Source organism: Vicugna pacos, chromosome 11, assembly GCF_048564905.1.
Source record: "Vicugna pacos chromosome 11, VicPac4, whole genome shotgun sequence".
Lineage (NCBI taxonomy): Eukaryota > Metazoa > Chordata > Mammalia > Artiodactyla > Camelidae > Vicugna > Vicugna pacos.
In genome coordinates this window covers 5,896,691-5,917,212 of record NC_132997.1, presented here as the reverse complement: position 1 = coordinate 5,917,212, position 20,522 = coordinate 5,896,691, and the positions used below count along the sequence as shown (strand labels likewise).

The window sequence follows — 20,522 nt, the reverse complement described above, 5'->3', positions numbered from 1 at the left end:
GAACTACTCCACTTGTTAAGTTTATGATAAATTACCTATGTCTAGTACTTCTGTGTTACCTTGGTGGGTTTCCCTACTCCAAGGCTCTAACTAGATAGCCCTCAGAAACGTTATTCTAAAAAGAAATTATAGTTCTGTTTAGGCCACTGTTGATCTTACAAGGTGGGAGATTTCACCTGGCCAATTAATACCTGCCCTGACCCTGACCATAAATATGAACTTTCTCATAGGATCAAACTCAGAAACACAAGCAAAATTTTAACCCAAAAATACAACTTCTCGACTATTAAATTCTTACTCATGACTTTATTAACGTTACTAGCTTTATTACTTATATCCTGTCTATTTTATAAAATTGTTGTCTGTTACATTTCCCAATGTGTAACTAGGCCCACAAGATTGATGATGGCTAAACATCTTGAAGAAACAGATAAAATTTATAACCCTGAATAAAATAAATATAATAGTGTGATTCTAGGTATGGAAATGAGCAAAGAAGGTTAAACACTTCCTGGATCATAATAGACTAGTAAGACAGGTGATCCAGAGAACTTTTAGTATCAACAGGGCCTGATAAAAAAACTAACACCTTGAATGGCAACTCAGAAGATTTTTCACCTGAACTTGGAATGAGCCATCCTAGCACCGTGGGACAAAATTCGTCATGAAATGTCTCTCAAAATATTGGTCGAATTTAGGACCAAGGGGGAACACTGTGAATGAAAATACTACAATGTGCATGAAAATACTGCAACCATGTCAGTAAACAAAGAATGCTGAATCCAAGTCAAAAGCGGCTGCTGCCAACCCCCAGCGAACATGCCTGCAGCCCGGCCTCTCAACCACTCAAAGTGGTGCCCTCCGAGCAGACTCAGAGCAAGAAAGGACAGGATACTGGCCCTAGATAGCCAGGTGCTTGCCAAAGGAATGAATTCAATGACCCAAATGTTTGCTTCCCACCATACATAGAAAAGCAGTAAATACTTGAACTTGAGATATCTGGTTTTCTTTAGATAACAAGCAAAATTTTATTGTTCCAATTACCTGGTCTTTGTTGTAAAGATTCTATATATCCTAGCTCCTCCCCTACCTCCTGGGGGCAGTCCCTCAGAGTGATCTGAGATGCTGTCATCCCGGCTCGAGTCCTCCAGCCAAATAAATCAAAGCCCTTAACATTTAGGCTGAACGTTTATTTCAATGACGTTCCAGAATAGACACAACTCATCAATTCTGTAATGGAACACACTGAATCAGGAACCAAAAGCGTGTTTTAGTCCGGAAAATCTCCAGGTTCCTATTTCTTCCTGTCATTATACAATCCCTCCAGAACTCATTACTTTGCTGTCTGCTCCTCTGGCAACCAAACTCAGAGAAGAGTCAACTCAGCAGAGCACCATGCTGGGGAGAACCCCCCGCAGAAACACTGCAGTCTGCCTTCCCTCCCGCATGCTCTGCTGATCCTTGGTGTCCTCCATGGAGACCAGGCCAACAGAGCTGTTCCCAACAGCTGCAAAGTCGCACACGTTAAATAAATCATTTTATTTTATATGATATTTTACGTATATACCCATCTCTGAAAACAGCTTTGCCAGAAGCCCAAATCTTCAACAATAATCTGCAAAGGCAAATCAGGTCCCCAAGGGAAAACATGTCTTAAGTCGATGCAAAGGCCTCCAAAGTCCTCTCCAAGAATATAAACCAAACTGCCTGCAGGTCTGCAGCTGCAGGAGGCTACATGTCTGCTTTTAAAGCAACCCCTTCCTGCCCTCGGGTGCTACAATGCCCTTTTATGCCCTCCCATCGCAGGGCAAGAGCAGCCGCTGCAGAACCTTGCAGGGCAGCACTGACAGGACTGGACAAAGGGGATCAGAGCTAAACTAAGCATTCTGATGACACGAGCTTGTCACTGTGTCACTTTACAGATGTAGATATATATACAGAGAGGTGGGGTGATATTGCTCAAAGTCACACAGCTAATAAGTGACACAGTATATAACTCTGCTCCTCCCTCCTGTGTGACGCCCAACTGGGACACCCACAGGGTTCTCTCGTGGCTGCCTGAACAGTCTTTTCCTATCACTCATGACACACCACAGTGTCTGAACTTAGCATGCTTTTGCAGCCTCTTTTCCCTCCAGTTTCTCAGGAACAAGGCTGTTCGGGCCTGTATGAATTCCGGCTTCCTGAAATCTCCATGCTCAGGCTGGTCTTGCCTGTGCATCTGGCATGCTGCTCAGAGGCTCTTCCTCCCCTGCAGGAGGACGTTTCTAATCTTCACAGGGACACAACCTCAGGAGAGCTCTCCTCTCGCCCTCAGCACGGCAGGTGTCCCAGACCTCATCCCGAGCAGCCCCATTAGGACGGTGTCTGCCCAGCTCTGCTAGTCAGAACAGCAGCCTCAATGCCAGAGATTATGCCCAGGTCACACTGCAAACCTACTGCCCGACTCACAGCCCCCAGCCAGCAGGTCACCTGGAAGTCACAGCAAGTGCCCCACCCAATCCAGAAGTCTCTTCTTTTGCCAGCACCACTGATGACTGGTTTCCAACCTTTGGTCAGTTTCTCACAAAACAGCACCTTCTACAGTGAAGCGGGTGGTTTTTCTTCTGCGCCTCATCCTTACTGGAAACGTAAAGGGAAACCAAAAGGCCTTTTCTCAACCCTTTTCTGATGAAACCCTCCCACCCACAATACTCATATGCTCAAGAGCTTTGGATCCACATGATTTTCTTTCCCTTACGCTAAGTGGCTCAAAAAACTGAGGGATTCTTTCTCCTTTGAGGGTATTAGCACTCAGTTTCTCGGCTTTAATCTGTTTTTGTCTCTCTCTTCAGTGACCCTAGCAGTTGCCACCTCTTACTCCCTTCAGCAGCCTCCCTCCCAACATCTAGTCTAGGAAATCAGCTGTGATGAGGGGCCCGGGGCCCGTCACAGAAGATGCAACTAAGGCAGATAGAGGCTACATAATTTGCCTAAGAAATCACCTTGAACCACCAACAGAGTGTGTCACGTCCCTCTGTTTAACTCTTATGCTAAGCAAGTTAACTTTTTGTAGATTATGTTTATAAACAGATGAGGTATGAAAATACATACAAGGGCACACATCAACTCTAAGATATTCATTAACTCCACTATTTTGTTTCTATTTATTTTATTTCTATTAAAAAATTAAGAACCCCTGCAGTCAATATAGCAAAATGTTACTGGCTTTTAAATCCAGAATATAGAGGGGTTGTGTCATTACTCATTCTTATATGTATATTCACAAGACAAAATGATTTGAAAGTCTCTCTCCCCCCCACCCCCTACTCACTATTGGCTCTTACCAGAGCTCCCAGACCACGCATCTAAGAGCCTTTCACTTTACCAACAGCTGAACTCATCAGTTTTCCCCCAGAACTCCCTCTGCAGCTTTCCCTCCTCAGAACACAGCAGGACCATTATTTAACTCATTAATCCACCCAGAAACCTGGGCCTTACTCCATCCTACCTTCACAGAAAGCATTGACCCTTTCCTCTTTACCATCTAAACATGCCTTCAATATGTTCGCTTTTACACACTGACCGTCCCACCGCTCAAGTGGAAGCCAACAACACTGCCCACCAGGACTCATGAGTCTCCCAAGTGGCCCCACAGCCACTCTCCCCTCCTTGAGACAAATGGGATTGTGTCACTCCCACGCTTTTTGGACTCTTTTCAGACCCACTGTTCTTAGAAGAAACTTCAATTTCTTCACCTGGTGAAGGTCTTTGCCATGAAAATATCAGCTCAGGAAGGGCAGGGCACGCCCTCGTTCCTCGGCCCCACCATCTGGCAGAGCATCAGCTTGGGAGGATTGAGTTCTTAGCAAACTAATTCACTTATCCATACAAATCCATGGTACATTAGAAAGATTTTAGATGTTGCGCTCGACTATTAATTTGGGGATTTTGCACTGGCAACCTGCAAGTATATATTCTAAAGTTTGTGTCTTCTTAAAACCACACCCAGATTAAAGGAGTATTTGTGGAATGTCTTCGGAGTAAAAGGGACTGTACTTTTACAGATTTTATGTTTTATACTATGAACAACCCGGACAGGGTCACAAATGGAACCGCCTCACAAGTGACAGAAGACAGGTGAGACGCATATAGCAACAGGTAACAAAGATGGTAAGAGCAAAGTTGTTTCTCCAACCCCCGAAAAAATTCCTCCAAGAACTGAAAACTAAGAATTTTGAAAGTAAAATACTATCATCTAAAGAAAGAAAATAAATAATCCTCTTCATCAGGGTTTCTAGATCTGACTGCAGAGTTATAAGCAGGCCATACTGAATCCTAGCACAGAAAAATCTGATGGGCTAGTGGTAAGTTCCAGGAAAACGGCAGTAATTCCTCCACTTGAAAGAGGACACACACTCACTTGTTGAAGGTGATTGTAAACCACATTCTGCAGAAATTCAGAAGATTCAGGCACCGCTTCTAGATGGTGATGACACGGAAGGATGGCTTGGATGCATGCTTCTAACTGAGTCACCGGCATTCTTACACTGCAGGGGGAAATGGAGGCCGTCAGCCAAGAGCACAGATGTTCCTGTCATGTATCCCAGGCCGTGCCTCGGGGACTCAGTGTCCTGTAGCAGTCCGTCCCCAGGCGAGGACCCGCAGCGTGGCCCAAGCAAGCAGGAGGGGCACTGTGCTTGAGAAATCCCATCCCCCATGGGGGCAAGAGGGGCTGGTGGGGTTGTGTGAACCTATAAATGCTCATAGAAATACACCTGCATACATTCAAGTGATAAAATTAAAAGTAGCAGGCTATTTAACAAAATTTCAATTGTCAGTGTTAATTTTACCATTCCATTCCGCTTGTCCCCTGCACTCTGAGACAGGCTTAGGCTCTCTCACACCTGCAGCTCTGATGCAATAGTTGTGAATTTATTTTACTTTGCTGCAAGTGACTTCCCTCCCAGTGTCACTGTGACTGTCGTCTCTTAACACAGTCAGATATCTTCCTGGATCTCTCCCTGAGTTCCTTGCTTCTGCTTCTCAGATCCTGAGATAAAGAACAGGTGAAGGCACATGACTGGAAAAGTCAATGTGGACTTGAACAAATTCCTCAGTGAATCCCTAGGTGAGTGCTGCCCACCCCTTACCTTCGATTCTCAAGGTTCTGCCCAGAGTGACATCCAGACAGGAGAGAGTCCTGGGCCCTATTAAAAGCTGTGTGGCTTGGGTGCAGGGAAAGCAGCAGGAGCTGGTTCCGTAGCCGGTCCCATCCACACCTCTGCTCCTCTCTCCCCTGAGGCCCCGCTGCCAAGCCCCCAGGCTCCCTGAGCTTCTGTCCTTCTCTTCTACTCTACTTCAAGCCCATTTCCTCTTCCTTTATTCCCTGATTATCCCCAGCTGGAGTGATTTTTCTATCATAGAATCTGAAAAAATTTCCTGCAGCTGAAAAAGAGGTGCCAGAGTTCAACGCCCATATGGTGGTTCCTGAAGAGAGCCCCTGGTTAGGGGGACCCTCACCAACACTCACGGGGCATCAGGCATGTTGCAGGGTCGACCACCCCCAATAAGAGTTTGCTGTGACCCCAAAGCACGCACAGCATCAGTGCTCACTAAAATATAGTTGTAGTCCTTTATTAAGAAGCAAAAATAAAAAAATTACTCATGTTTCTTAGTAAAATTATTTATGAGGGAGAAAAAGAAATTGTAATAGAAAGAACAAATTTCACTCCATGTTAGATGTGTTCGTTTGGCTTTAATCCTGTACCTTGTTTTCTAGGCTCAGACTTGATATTTCTGCACCTTTTGTAAAAGAAAGTTGCCTTTAGCCTGAAATATAAAGGAGGGCCTATTCTCCGGGCTCTGATCTTTAAGAATATTTGCTCTTCTACACTTATGTATAGATGGCAAGTTGTAAAATACTGAATAACCTTTCTTTTTTTTGGAGGTTATACGGGGGCACCATAATTTGACCCACATGGACAGCTGCAGGAACAAAGGATTTCAAGGACAAACAATTCATACAACAAGAAGTTTGCAACAACCAGCCACATCCCCGCCCCTTTTTGGTATAAAAGGAGACTGAATTCTGCCCTGGGGAAGAGAGTTCTACTGGATAACAATATGCCATTTTCTGGGCCTGCCAGCTTTTCAAATAAAGTCTCTTTTCCTTACTCCAACATCTCATCTCCCGATTTATTGGCCTGTCATGCAGCAAGCAGAATGAGTTTGGACTTGGTAACAAATTGACTGCCTTAGAGGTAGTATGTCTCCCCTGTTTCCTCATTTCCAGTATGTCACAACCTATCAATTTTATATGCTTTTTAACAACACGAACAAAAAACCTATTATAAGGAATTGATTCCACAGAAATAAAATTATTTCTACTCCTTCAAAACTTTTTTCTTTTCTATTTTATTTTGTTTTGCTTATTCAAAAGAAAATAAATTCAAATCATTTTATTTCACGTATTTTTATAGCTAGATATTGTAAATACTACAAAGATATTTAAATTGCAATAAAAATTGTTCATATATTTGTATAAAGATATATACACAATCAATGCAGATTAGGAAAGGAGTAGATATTTACTAAAAATCCACTGCACATCCAGTCTTTTACAAGCGTATCCTGGAATATAAGCTCTATTATCCAGGGTCCCCCACCCCCAATCTCACTGTGGAGTCCCTTAGTAATCAACTACCAAGGCACCAGCATAGAACCATGAGATCACTATTTTAGGTATAAATGAGAGTACTAGCTCATTCAATTCTAAAACAGAAACCTTAAAATAAATACTGAACTTATTTACAGATAAACAAATTTGGACACAAAAAAGTACAGTTTCTCCCCAAATTCACAAAGATAATAACTGGTAAAGGCAAGATTTGAACTCATCTGCCTTGAATATAAAGCTAAGGTGGTAATCCCCTTCGACTGTGGAGAAACAGCAGCACAACCTGTCACCCTATCTTTGTTCGGATCTGGCTTTAGACAGCCTGAGACAGCACCCCATTCCTATGGAACTCGAGGGCAAACAATAACAATAAGTATTTTATATTCAGTAATTTCTTAGGTCTCAATTATATAAAGTGTCAGCAGGTCAGCAGAAAACTCTGGGAAATATGAGTGGCTCCAGAGCTTTTTGCTGATAAGAAACTCAATCTATCAGGACAGAGTGACCTTCCCATGAGAGGCCTCATGGACATAAACTAAAGGCAGCTGAGCAATGAAAACTAGCAAGAACATGGAACTCAAGCAAGAAGGATCCCTACCATTCCCTGCCCAGTTGCCTCTTCACCCTTGTGGACAAGATGGCAGAAGGTCCAGGTTCTTGTCCAAGTTACAACATCATGGATTCTCACCCATAAAATATTACGACTCTATTCTGTCTTAAGTCCTTTCCAACTAAAATATGATGACACCAATATCTCAGCAGAATGTCTATGTCTCCACTTTCTCTCTTCTATTAGGAGACTATATCTATGGCTACAAAGCAGAAATTCAATTAAAAACACCATGCACGAAGCCTGGTGAACGTCTGTGTAAGAGACACTGTTCTCACGCTCAGTGAGTGAAAACTCAGAAAAAGTGATCCTTCTCCCTCTGCAAGTGGGAGGGAGGCTGATTGTGTGTGTGTGTGTGTGCACGCGTGTGTGTGTAAATCAAATACAATGTATTCTGGGATGTGCACAGATTTCCTTTATGTTACTATCATTTCATGAGGATGAGCCAACCTTTAAATTAATTTGAATCTAGTATTCTGAGAGAGTCTCAGGCTCTTTTGTTGGAGGACGGCAAAGGGGAAAGGAAAGGAGGAAAGAAGTAAATGAAGCAAAGCTGTAAGAGTACTGCTAGGGAAAGGCAAGTCATTAATTCTGTTCCTACTTGCATCACACACAAATTAGGGACTGGCTTTCCCCCATGTCTTGTCAAGCACTGAGTTGCAGAAGAACAGCCGACAGCCCATTTCTCACTGAGCTTGTGACTGTACGTGGCATCTTATAGACACTAATTATTTAACCTAACCAAACAATCTAGCAGCAGGCTGTAATTCTCCTATTTTGAGAGATAAGAAAACAGGAAGTGAAAGAGGGTATATAGCTTGAACAAAGTCAGAGGACAAGTAAACTAAAGAGGATGAATTCAAACTCAGATCTGAATGCAGAGTCTGATCTTCCCACTCCCAGGGCTGGAAAATCCTTAACACACAGGGTCCCCAGCTCCTCTGCATTGTTCCTGGCACCAAGCATTTCCCATGGTGATATTCTCCAGTTCTCAGACACAGCGCTCTGTGCAGCCAATAACCTCCATTCGACCTTGATCATCTACCTGCCATGCCCACCAGGCTTCACCAGGCAGGAAAGCTGGCTTTCAACTGCATACAAAGCCACCCCTGGTTTATCCTGGACTCTTCAGCAGCTTTTCCAGCATAAAGGCAGCCATGAAAGTGCTCACAGTTTGTACATGAGCCACACTACCTCTCTCCATCTGTCTCCTCACCTATACTACTTAGCTATGACCATTTTGAGAATCTTGGAAACAAATTTTTAAAAACAGAAAAGAAAGGATTCTGTAACAAGTACTTAAAACTTACAATTTTAAATGAGAAGTCACAAAGTGAGTATTTACAAACCGAATCTTCCTTCCTAGGTGTCAGTTTTAACAGTTAAAAAATATAATAGCAAAAAATTCTCACGTAAAAAATTAACAAAATCATCAACAATAATCTGGAATAAACTCAAAAACAATGCCCATGTTGTACATGGAGAAAGTACAGGACTGTACTGAGGGGTAAAGTAAGAGGTGTGAAAGTAGAGACATCAACATTTTGTATGGAGGAAAGCAGTTTTGAAAAAATGTACGTTCTCCTAAAGATAATTCAAAATTACTAAAAAATCCCATGACAACACTTCTTTTTTTTTTAACTTGAAAAATTATATTAGAATTCTTCAGGAATAATAAAGTCATAATACTAGCCAAGAAAATTTGGGATGGTAAAGAGAATCAAAAAAATCGCACTGTCAGATATTAAATAAATTTTTACAATATGTAAGATATAGTGCTAGAGTAAGAAAGTAAGATTGACAGAAATAAACCATGAGCTCAAAAAGAGACTCTAGTGTACATAAGTATTCTTTACAGGTGGGATTTCAAGTTAAAAAGCAAAGTATGAATTCAATAATTGTCTTGGGACAATCAGAGAATCCCCTGGAAAGAACAAATTCTATTCCAGTCATATTGACCGCAAGAAAAATTACAGAAAGTGATGTGAATATTAGAAAGTACTAATAACAGCGAATATAATTCTTTGCTCATATTAATTCAACTTCTCCTCACTATAACAAGTACCATTATCATCTCCATCTTAGAGATTAAAAAAACCTACCGAAGAAATTTATACCATTATAAGAAAGCATTTCTAAGAATAATATCAAGGATAAAACCCAAAAAGAAGACATTTACTCTCTTAAGATTATTTTGGGCCACAACAAAAATGAACCTACTGAACAAAATGAAAGGCAAAAAATTACAAGGAAAAGCTCTCTGATACATCTTGATGAAGACAAGGGGTTAATGTTCATAATATACATAGAGCTGTCACAAAACAACAAGAAGCTCCCTCACTTAAATGTGTTCAACGGACAAAAGAGATCATTCACTTTTTAAAAGTCAGATGGCTAATGAGTGAAAAATGCTCAATACCTCACTGGTCATCAAGTGTAAATTAAAACAATGAAAAAGCATTTTGCTCATCATATTGGCACATATGTTTAAAAGATATTCTAGCTAGTGTCCATCTTTGAGAGAACAAACTGTGAGCGATCTTTTGGAGGACGACATGTCAATGGATATGTAAACTCTGAAAAACGTGTGTACACACAGGCTGAACTCCACTTTTAGGAATTGTTTCATTTAGAAAAAATCAGTTCAAATAGATGTACTCATCAGAGCATTTACACAGCACTGTTTAAAATGGTGAGAAGAAAAGCTGAAGTGAAATCATATCCAGCGATAGAGAATTGGTTACATAAGTTATTCTACATCTTTTCATTCCCCACAGGAGAAGGAATTTCTAGATTCACTTGAAAGGAGCCTGTGATTTATGTAGTTGTCACATCCAAGGACTAAATTTCCAGAAACTTTAACTAAAGAAATACTCATACAAGATCACAGGAATGTTTGTATAAGAAGGATTCCAGTCAAACACCCTTTCTGACAGTGGAAGATGGAGAAAACTTAAGTGTCTACCATCAAGACAATGATGCGGTAAATCACGGCGAGCTGTGGGCACTTAAGTTCCGGCGTTTCGGCGTGGTCCAAGGCCTTGTCCACAGTACTCTCCCACGAAAGGTGTCCTTACACAAGAGAATAAACCTGCACATCAGGAAAACCCTCTACTCTATCTGAAAGGACCGGGTGAGTCTAGAGGGGGAAGAAGTCAATGATATATACCTGAGTGAATAAACCGAGCTGCAGAAAACATATAGTATGGCCTTATTTTTCAATAAAGCATATATACACTCACATATACATAGATTTCTCATATTCGTGATATATATATGACATAGGCATAAAGGTCATGAAATACATACTCCACATTGTCAGCAGTTTTTACTCTCTGGAAATAAGGGGAAGGGAAGTAGGGGACTTTCGGTACCACCACAGTTCTCTTTTCAGTATTTCAGTTAAGTATACTTGGAGTTTAAAAGTTTATTTAAGTCCAAAGTAAAATGGACGATGCCTCCACAAGACAGAATGCTATACTGGTCATTAAAAATCATGCCAGTGGAGATAGAATATTGTAGAAAAATGTGTAATAAGCCGAATGGAAAATGGAGGTCTCCATACAGTAAACAGGCACACAGTGCTCGCTGGATTTTATGACAGAGGTAATACACACTGATGAAAAGAACAGAAAATAGATTTTAAAGTGTTAATTATTATCTCTGAGTACTGGGAACAAGATAGACACTTTTGACACTTCTTTCAGACTTTTATATTAAATACACACTATTTTTCACCTGAAAAAAGCATTTTTTGATGTCTAGTACCACACATTGGAAAAAACACACGAGTACTTACAGAAACAAATAACTAGGAGACACCACAGCACCGTCACGCAGTGTAGAAAGGGCGATCCTGAATAACACCACGCAGTTACATAAGGACCCACAAAGTGACAGCACCCCCTGTAACAGGGCGCCCCCCCTTCTATTTGTCAGTTGTGTCTTCAGGGCTGAGGCAATTAATTCTGAGCACGGCCAGTGTCAGTGCTGATGTCTGGATGGATGCCACTGGAGGTGAAGGCACCTGCAAGCCGAGAGGAAGAATAGAAATCATCCTCTGCTTTTTCTGTCTTGTTTCTTTGTTACTTTTAAAGAGAGGCGTAAATAAGATAAACTGAATCTTCCCTACTGAAATTTCAGTAATGAAACCGTTTTTAAAGTGTTCACAACTTATATTCTGCCTATGACTGTCTTTTCAACAAAGCATCATATTTATTAAATGTTAATTAACTCAGTTAATTAACTACTTGTTGAAACCAATTAAAGAACATGAAATGCACTACGTGAAAGCACCAAGCCTGCAGTGACTAGCTCAGCTGTCTTCACGTCAGTGCAGTCAAACCCCACCATCCCGTAGCCCTGAGCTTCTGATGCTGGTAAGAGAGCACGCTGCTTCCTCAGATGGAGAGAAACGGTGAAAGCATTTTCTGAAATCTACAGCACTGAAAAAACATAACTGATAAATCCCAGGCTCCTTTGAGGCTGCCATTTTCCGTTTCTGGCCAACACCCGTCAATGAGCAGAACCACCCCATTCCCGAGTCATGGGACTCACGTGGGCAGAAGTTTTGGAGAAATTTCCAGGTATAGAATGTAAACCAACTATACATAAAACTCTGAAAAAGAAAAGATGCAATACTTTGATTTTGGAAGACACTAAAATATTCTCCTAATCCTTAGTATTTGGAAAAGCTGGGCTTCTAATAAGCCACTTATTTATTTCACAGCCAATGAGCATCTTCCACAAACCCTGTTTCCCTGTGTCTGCTGGGAGCTTCAGGCACATTGATGCTGTCTATCTTATAAGTCACAAGGCAGAGGCGTGTGTCTCACGCCTGCAAATCTCACACAGGCTCAACTCCTAGCCTCACTGTATGAACTTGGCCCCATTTTCTCACGTGTTTATTTGGTATCTGTTCTTCTGTAAGCTGCCTGAAATGCTTCTTGGAACAAGTCAGAAGAATGAGTGGGTAGAGAAATGGACAGATGGACAGGTGAGAGATGGGCAGACAAACAGAGAGTCTCCAAGAGAAGGGGAGCAATCAAAATTACCTATGCAAAACCCTCTTCTAGTCAGGGAAGGAAACCACCACGGAGAAGTGTGAAGAGGCAGGTAGCTTAGGACTGTTTCCTGGATTCCATGAAAAGTCACACCAAGAGATGAGAGGGTAGAACTATAAATAATAAAAGAAAAAAAGCATGCATGTTTGAAAAATATATCTACATTATGTACTTTCTAAAGAATAGAGTCAAATCAGCAAGGCCCAATAACACAATCCTTGGGTATTTACAGAAGTGAGAATCCCATCTCCAATCCGCAACGCATCCCTTTGGAGCACTGAGAGTCTACACGGTGTGGTCATAAAGCCGTCACTGCAAAAGCTATGCTATCCTGCACTTACGAGGAAAGAGCAGCTGTGCTCGGTCTGCCTACACGCGTTTTTTACAGCCCTCAGCACCTCTACGGGGGAGGGACGCCTAGCGAGCCCCATCTCTGCAGGACAGAAAACAAGTCCAGGAGAGGCTAAGCCGACCCACCAATTCTCCATCTCACAGGACTTGTCACTCCAGACCCGGACTTGAACTCGGACCCACGTTTGTAACCAAAGTACTACCGTATTTTATGTGCTTTTTGTGTGTATAATACATTTGTTTCTGGCATGAAAGGGTATTTAATAAATGATCGGTTGTCTTGTCTATCTCATTAGCTCACAATCTTTATATTTTTGTATTGTACTCTTCCCCTGGAGAAAGGAACGGAAAGAGCGGGGGTCAGAATGAGGTGGGGCTCCATTCTTTATCTGTTACCTCATCTCATCCAAGTCCCCAAACAGGGAGAAAGAGCAAATGTTCTCTTCATCATTTAAAGAGAGGGCTCCAGTGATGGTGACTTACTCAACTCCAAAACCAAGTCTGGGGGAAGGGCACATGTAGCAACGAGAACAGTATCACCTGTAGGAAGGCAAAAAGAGCTCAGGGGATGGCTCAATGGGTCAGCCTGATTTAATTTCAATCGATAAAACAATAACACACTCTAAAAATATTAGCATACAATGGATTTGCTCTTTCTTGACATCTAGCAAGTTTCCACATCTCACATGTAACTTTATCATGAACTAGTGAAAGGAAGAGTCCACAGACAAGGAAAATCAATGCCACAGGCAGGCTGAAACACAGGCTGGAGGAAAGGAAGAGAAAGGGCATAGTTAAGAAGAGGGGAAATTCTGGGAAAAAGACATCATCACAAGGACTCTCAAGCATCATCCAGCAATCATATAATCATTCTTTCAAGAGAGAGTTACTTAGGTCCTATTTTGTGCAACATTGTACAGTGGGCGAAGCAAGAGCACAGCGTCCGGTGGCAGCAAGTTGCGGAGCTCCAATACACTTCTGATCCCGGTACCTTGCACACTTGTCCTCAGAATAAAGGCAAAAAATATAGTAAAATAATCCAATGTAAACTCTATGCAATGCTGAAAAAAAATTAAAGAAGACCTAAATACCTGGACAGACACACCACGCACATTCCTGGATCAAATGACAGCATTCTTGGGATGGCAGTGCTCCCCAGAGCGATCCATATATTCAACGTTGACTCGATCACAATCCCAGTGGGTTGCTCTGCAGAAACTGACTATCTGCTGCTACAATTCATATGGGAATTCGAGGATCTCAGTAACCAAACCGTAGTTGAAATAGAAGAACAATTTGAGAGGACTTGTAATTCTCAATTTCAAACCTTACAACTGTATCTCCAGGTGAGATTAGAGGCCATTTTTAAGTTATAATTGTGTTTATCCTTATTTTCTAAATTCTGTACAATGAATATACCTGTTAGAATAAGAAATATAAAAAGTAAGGTATTTTTTAAAACATGCAAACCGATTCATTCATTGGGAAAAAACTATTTTGACTATAAAGAAGAAAACAAATATCTAGTGAAAAAGGACTATTTAAAAACAAGAGTGCATTTACATTTTCCTAAATTGGAACCTGAAAAGCACAAACACATCAAGTTTCTAGGGAGAGTGTTGCAACATATTAATTGTTATTTCCAAAATTCTAATTGAACAATGAGAACTCAAGAAAGGGAAAATCTTGATTGACAGCCAACTGCAAACACATGGAGATCAAAGGCCTAGAAATCATAGTTCCTTTAACTCTGCTACTAACTCAATAGGAGAGGAAATTCCTCACAGAGGGGACAGTGGAATCCCATGCATAAGAAAGGATACACAGTACAAACTGCACTAGAATTGGCGGTGGTTTCCTTGGAAGAATTCTAAAGTTACAACATTGCTGAAAAACTATAAAAACACTGACAGACAGATTAAAACACACAGTCATATATATTATATAGAAAGATATGAAGTCTGCTCCCATGTTGCATAGAAATACGAACATATTTGTTCATTTATGGGCACTGATTACTTTATCCCAGGTAGAATATTTCAACTAAAATAGATAATCAATAATACACTCCTCTTGTCAAGGCTAGTTGATAAGTTACTCTGCTATGTAAGCATAATGTGTCTAAGATAGATTTTAAATTAGTGAAAAAGATTTTTGTATGGTTTCTTGAACCCTTCTCAAAACACCAAGCTTAATTTTAAAATAAATCTGAGCAGTATTTCTATATGATCTTTTCCCTCGTGAAATGAACAACACAGTCTGTTGTCAAAATTCTTTCCTTACAATGATTCATGAGCACCGTATACTCACAAAACTGCTGGACAGCAAGGCACTATCCAGACACTGTGACAAAAGAAATGAATCACAAGGAAGACAGTGACCCTATTCTGCAGGGCTAATAATCTGTTCCAACACCGGGTTTTTATTTGATTGGTTTGATTGGTTAGAAAAATAAAATCACTCAAGTACATTCTTCTTTGAGCATTATGTAAATCATGACTCTCTTTTTAGTGTCATGAGCAGGAAAGACTTGAGCATGAATTGATTAGATCAACTAGGCACAATCATCACTGGAGCCTGAGTAATAAATAAGTACATGAGACCTAAAATAAACCTACACAGATCTCTACAAGGAAAATGAAGAGGTGAGTTCCCCAATGAGAAAACAAACAATCAAGAAATCAAAAAAGGAAAACTTTTTCATTAACGATTCCAGGCAGTAGTGGAGCATGGTGGTGAAGATCACAAATGCTGGGGACAAACATGAGGGTCTGAAATCCCACAGCACTGGGTAGCTGTGACACTGATATTTCAGTGAAATTTTCTGCACCTCAGTCTCCTATCCATAGACTGTGGACAACCACAGCACCCATCTCCTAGAACGGTCTTAAGAATTAAGTTATTTTTTATATAAAAGTTTAAATAAAATACCTCAGATTTTAAATATTACCCCAAAAGCTCAAGGAACAAAGAAAACAGTGATAAATTGGAGTTCATCAAATGTTAAAAATTTGCTTCAAAGGACACCATCCAGAAAGTGAAAAAACAACAGAGAGGAGAAAATTTTTTCAAATTATTTAACTGATTAAGTATTCAGATAAAATAAAAGAAAAAACTCCTACAACTCAACAAGAAAAAGAGAACTCAATTAAAATGTGAATAAAGTATCTGAAAATGTATTTTTCAAAGAAAATACACAAATGGCCAATAAGCACAATCAAACGATGTTCAATATCATTAGCTGTAAAAGAAATCAAGTCAAAACCACTAGGAGAAACCGCTTCACACTCACTACAATAGGTTATAATAAAAAAAAGTGTAACAAGCACTAATGAAGACACAGAGGAAGCGGAGCGCGCAGCCCTTACTGGTGAGGATGTAACACAGCGTGGCCACTTTAGAAAACAGCCTGGCAGGTCCTCAGAGAGTTGAACATTTGGTTTATGAATGACCCAGCATTTCTGCTCTCTGGTCACCCAAGTAAGAGAACTGAAAACAAATGTCCACATAAAAACTCCTACAGGAGTATTCACGGCGCCATTACTCTTCACACCCAAAAAGCAGAAACAACACAAATGACTATCACCTGATGAATGGGTAAACAGTGGGGCCCGGATATACAGTAGAATATAATTCAGCAATAGCAAAGCATAGAGTACTGACCCAGGCCACAACCTGGAAAAACATTGAAAAAGTTACTCAGTGTGAAAGAAGTCAGTCACAATAGACAGTTCCATTTACATGAAATAACTTGTTTTACATGAAATGTCCAGCACAGGCAAATCCACAGAGAGAGAACAGTGGCTGCCTGGGGCTGGGGGAGGATGAGGAAGATGGGAATGACTGCTTGTGCATACAGGGCTTCCTGTTGGGGGATGAAAATATTCTAAGATTGACTGCGATGCACAATTCTGGGCATTGAGTAAAAACCGCTGTACATTTTAATGGGTGAATTGTATTAAAACTGTTAAGGACAAAAGCACCTAGGGCCAGAACCTTCAAATAGTAAATGCAAATTGCTAACTTTTATTACAGGAAGAAGAAACTGCCCTCAGCATGAAAGCAGGAGATCGGCAAATGTGGGTTAACAGAATTGGACAAGAGCATTTCACTTGAAAGGGTTGCTGAGTGTACACGAAATATTCAGAAATAGGAAAATCAGCTTGACATCACGAAGAAGCATTCTGCTTCAAATGCAGATCAAGGATTCGGCAAGCCCAGCTGCTAGAAATAACCAGAGAAGAAACCTGGTTCTTAAAACAAGCACCAGAGCCAACAAGGAAATGGTGGTGAGGAAAGCAGGCAGCCAAAAATCTGGAACAGTTTGCTACAAATAATTTCTCCACTGAAAATTCAAAAATAAAATGAAAGTGATGCAATGCTGAGCTGGCCTCACGTTAAAGGGCTTCCTCTGCTGCTCGACAGTTCTGTAACCCCGAATGTGAGGCTCAGGAGAATCAGCATGGCTCCTGGCAGTCCCCAAGTGACTGCCCACCAGCATGCTTACCACCATCACATCTGCCAGGGTTGTATTGCACAGAAGAGACCAACTTCTAAAAGGCACAGGAAATGTTTACCAGGGAAGAAAAGGCTGCTGTCAGTCCTGGGACAGAGGCCCTGTGAGCAGAGGCCAGAAGGCTGCAGGTGAACTGGAGTAGACCTGGGGCAGGAAGGGACCACGGAAGAGCAGATCTCAATTTTCTACTCTCTCTCCCTCGGGTAGGAGAGATAAAGCCTGCATCCTTCTCACCTGGAACTGTGGGTTCTGGCTGGCAGAAGTCTTACGTACAGGGAATGAATACTCAAGACTCTGTGGAAAAAGTCAAGAAAGCGAGAGGGCGTAGGGACCCAACTCCACGAGCCTCTCAAATGCTCCCATATTTATTGTGTATAATCAAAGGAAAACGTCATTAACAGTTGAGTGATAGTAAGCAGGAACTTGGGGAAAGAAGGATGAGACAGAGATTGTAGAATCCACCATGAATACAAAGGCTTAGTGTATCTTTAGCGAAGTCATGGTGTGAGAGGAATAAGATACATCCTTTAGACATGTGAATTACAAAGCAGACCACCAGACCAGCTAGGTCCTTGTTTGGGGGATAATAGAGTATCTAACTGCACACAAGCCCAGCCTTTATAGCTGAGGGCCTGGGTCATTGCTTTGCGATGAGCAGAGTGCTATCCAAAACCTCATCTACGCAAGCAAAGCATTATCTCTGCTTTTTAAGGCAAGGAGACAGGAGTGAGTATGCACAGGGCCCTGCTTGCAAAGCAGTTACTAAGCATACGTTTTCTTCTTAAATTTGACAGGCGGCTGGGGTCTGTTAAAATTTGTTAACCCAATCATGGGCTCCCACATGGAACCATTATGAAGGACACCCTAGGGTGACAAATCCTGGCTCTGGGTCTTTTCCTGCCAGCTTCAGCCACTCTAGCAGAGTCTAGGCACATTCCTGAATAATGATCATACAGAACCACCCACACTGTTAACTCCTGGTGCTTGAAACTTAATTTTAGCTCTACACAACTTAACGTAGAAAAGTTTCAGAAATAAAAGATATTATATTTATTTTATATCTCATCATAGGACTGATTTTTCTGATTGCTCTAAGCTGCTTCTTCTTGGTAAAGCACCTAATTCTGCAGGTGAATTCAGTACTTTCTTTGGGCATAACTAGCCAGTTTGGGCTCGCTAACTTCTATTGGTCAAATACCGATACACTTAATTGATTTCATTGTTCATCAATTTCAGCTGGGAGCAGAGGGAGTGTCACTCTGTTCCTCAGCCCACCCTCAACTCTTTATCATCAGCAACTCAGGCCTCCGGAAACCAAAAAAAGCTTTTGTTTCCCTTCTACAGTTTCAACAAACCCAACAGGATACATAAGCCTGGAGAAAGAATTCAAAACAAATGTTAAAACAAAAATCAATAAACCTGAAGCAACTCCATCTCCGAATCATGATACACAATGACATGAGATTAAGTGTGTCAGGCACAAAGCATGGGTGAGCCTGACCACCTGATTTCTATTCTTCAAAGGAAGGAAAGTTTTCTTATTTTTTATTATCACTCTGTCATTGTTTCTGATTAAGCCAAAAACCAGTTTATGAAATAATTAAGCATTGAAATAACAGATTATTGTTGTATCCATTACAGAAGGCATTCAGAGGTGTTAGGAAAAACCACCTCTGTAAAAAATGTCTTCCACTGTGAAGAACACGTATACAAAATGCAACAGAGAATTCAAGCTCTTGTGGGGAGTAAAAGCCACAGAAACAAAGCAAAGTCATTACTATGAGTCAACTCAAAATTCACTGGACAATCATGTTCAATGCATTCAATGAAATTTAAAGGCATACTGCAAACCATATACTCAATGATCTGCAGGCTAGAGGAAGAATTTCTCTCTTTAACAGACAAGATTAATCAACAGGGTGCCCCACCAAACAAGGACCAAAGAACAATCAGGTTTTTAACAGTTCTGATAAATCAGCATTTTCTAAAGATCAAAATCCAGAAATTTTAAACATTCATTCACACCACAATGAAACAAGCACTTAAAAAAAACCCAAAGAAAATAAGCACATAGAACATGTACATAGATCAATGAGAATTTCTTGTGACGCTGGAAGAAACAGGCTATAGTCTTTTACTTGAGAAATAAAACTACTTTTAAAGATAAATGCTAAAACACATTTCATCATTCATGTTGCCTTGAAAAATCTGAGGCACTTGTATCTGATTAGAAAAGCAATTCTGAGTAATAGTGTGTTACAATTCAGTGCCAGTTTGCTTTAGAAGAAAAGAGAAAAGAAAAGCTACTGTTTCTCATATCCTGCACAAAGTGTGAAGTGTCTCCCTGCCTCTTTCTCCTCCCGTTTTCTAAGCTCATGCTTCCCAACCCTTCTGAAACAAGTATGAGAACCTCTTATTCCCGCCAATATGCCAAATGACAAAAGAAAATCAATTTATTTGTGTAAGTATATGCTTATACCTTGAACTGGAAGAGAAAGATATCAGAAGTCTATATGGAACTTATTTCTACATTCCTGAAATCACACACACAAACGTTCACACAGACACAGACACAGACACATACCCCCTGGATTACTGGGAAATTCACAAGGTTATGATTTCCATCTTCTAGAAGATAACTTTGTAGTTAGTCTAAAATACAAAACTGTCAGCTTTGGAAAGCCTTGATCACCTGCTAAAGCATCCAAATATCAAAGAGACCCAATTAGCCTTCTCGGTAGAATGTAATTTCCCATGATGGCAAAACATACCCTAAGAAGTACTGGATCCAAGTCTCGTGTTTATCACTAGCTATGATCGCTTTTAAGCACATTAACAGATTCAGAAACGTATGTCTCAACAGCATTTATTCTTATTGAAATAGTATACGTGTTCAATTGCCTATACAGAGACCAGGTCCCATGATGGAGTTTAAGAGCTATTTTGTGTATTGCAATATTTATTTTTAAGTGCAGACAAGGAGGGTGGGTATTACTCAGTTGTAGAGAACCTGCATAGCATGCACAATGTCCTGGCTTCAGTCCCCCGTACCTCAAAAAATATAAATAAAATAAGGGCATATTTAAAAATGAGTAAAGTTATAAAAAAAAATGCAGACTAAAAACCACTGCAATCTAGGAGACACAATTACAATAAAAAAACAAGAGTTTCTATCAATTATTGGCTATTTGCCAATCGCAGAGACAACCAGAATTCACACCTGATAACCATCACGTGTGATTCTCAGCAACCCTACTAAGTAGACACGGATGAGAAACCAGGCTCTGCGGATGAGGAGACGGAGCTCAGAGGAGCCGGGGACGC

General features: G+C 40.8%; 1 long non-coding RNA gene across 1 annotated transcript in view; it reads right to left on the bottom strand.

Moving 5' to 3' along the window:
• Window positions 1–2,358: 2,358 nt before the first annotated feature.
• Window positions 2,359–20,522, bottom strand: part of LOC140699584 (uncharacterized) — a 33,495-nt gene continuing 15,331 nt past the window's right edge. Inside the window, exons 3-8 of the long non-coding RNA XR_012077787.1 lie at window positions 13,774–13,941; window positions 13,079–13,222; window positions 12,323–12,444; window positions 11,068–11,295; window positions 4,403–4,529; window positions 2,359–2,622 (exon numbers count right to left, since the gene is read on the bottom strand). This is a non-coding gene — a long non-coding RNA (uncharacterized lncRNA). The remainder of the gene's footprint in view (window positions 2,623–4,402; window positions 4,530–11,067; window positions 11,296–12,322; window positions 12,445–13,078; window positions 13,223–13,773; window positions 13,942–20,522) is intronic.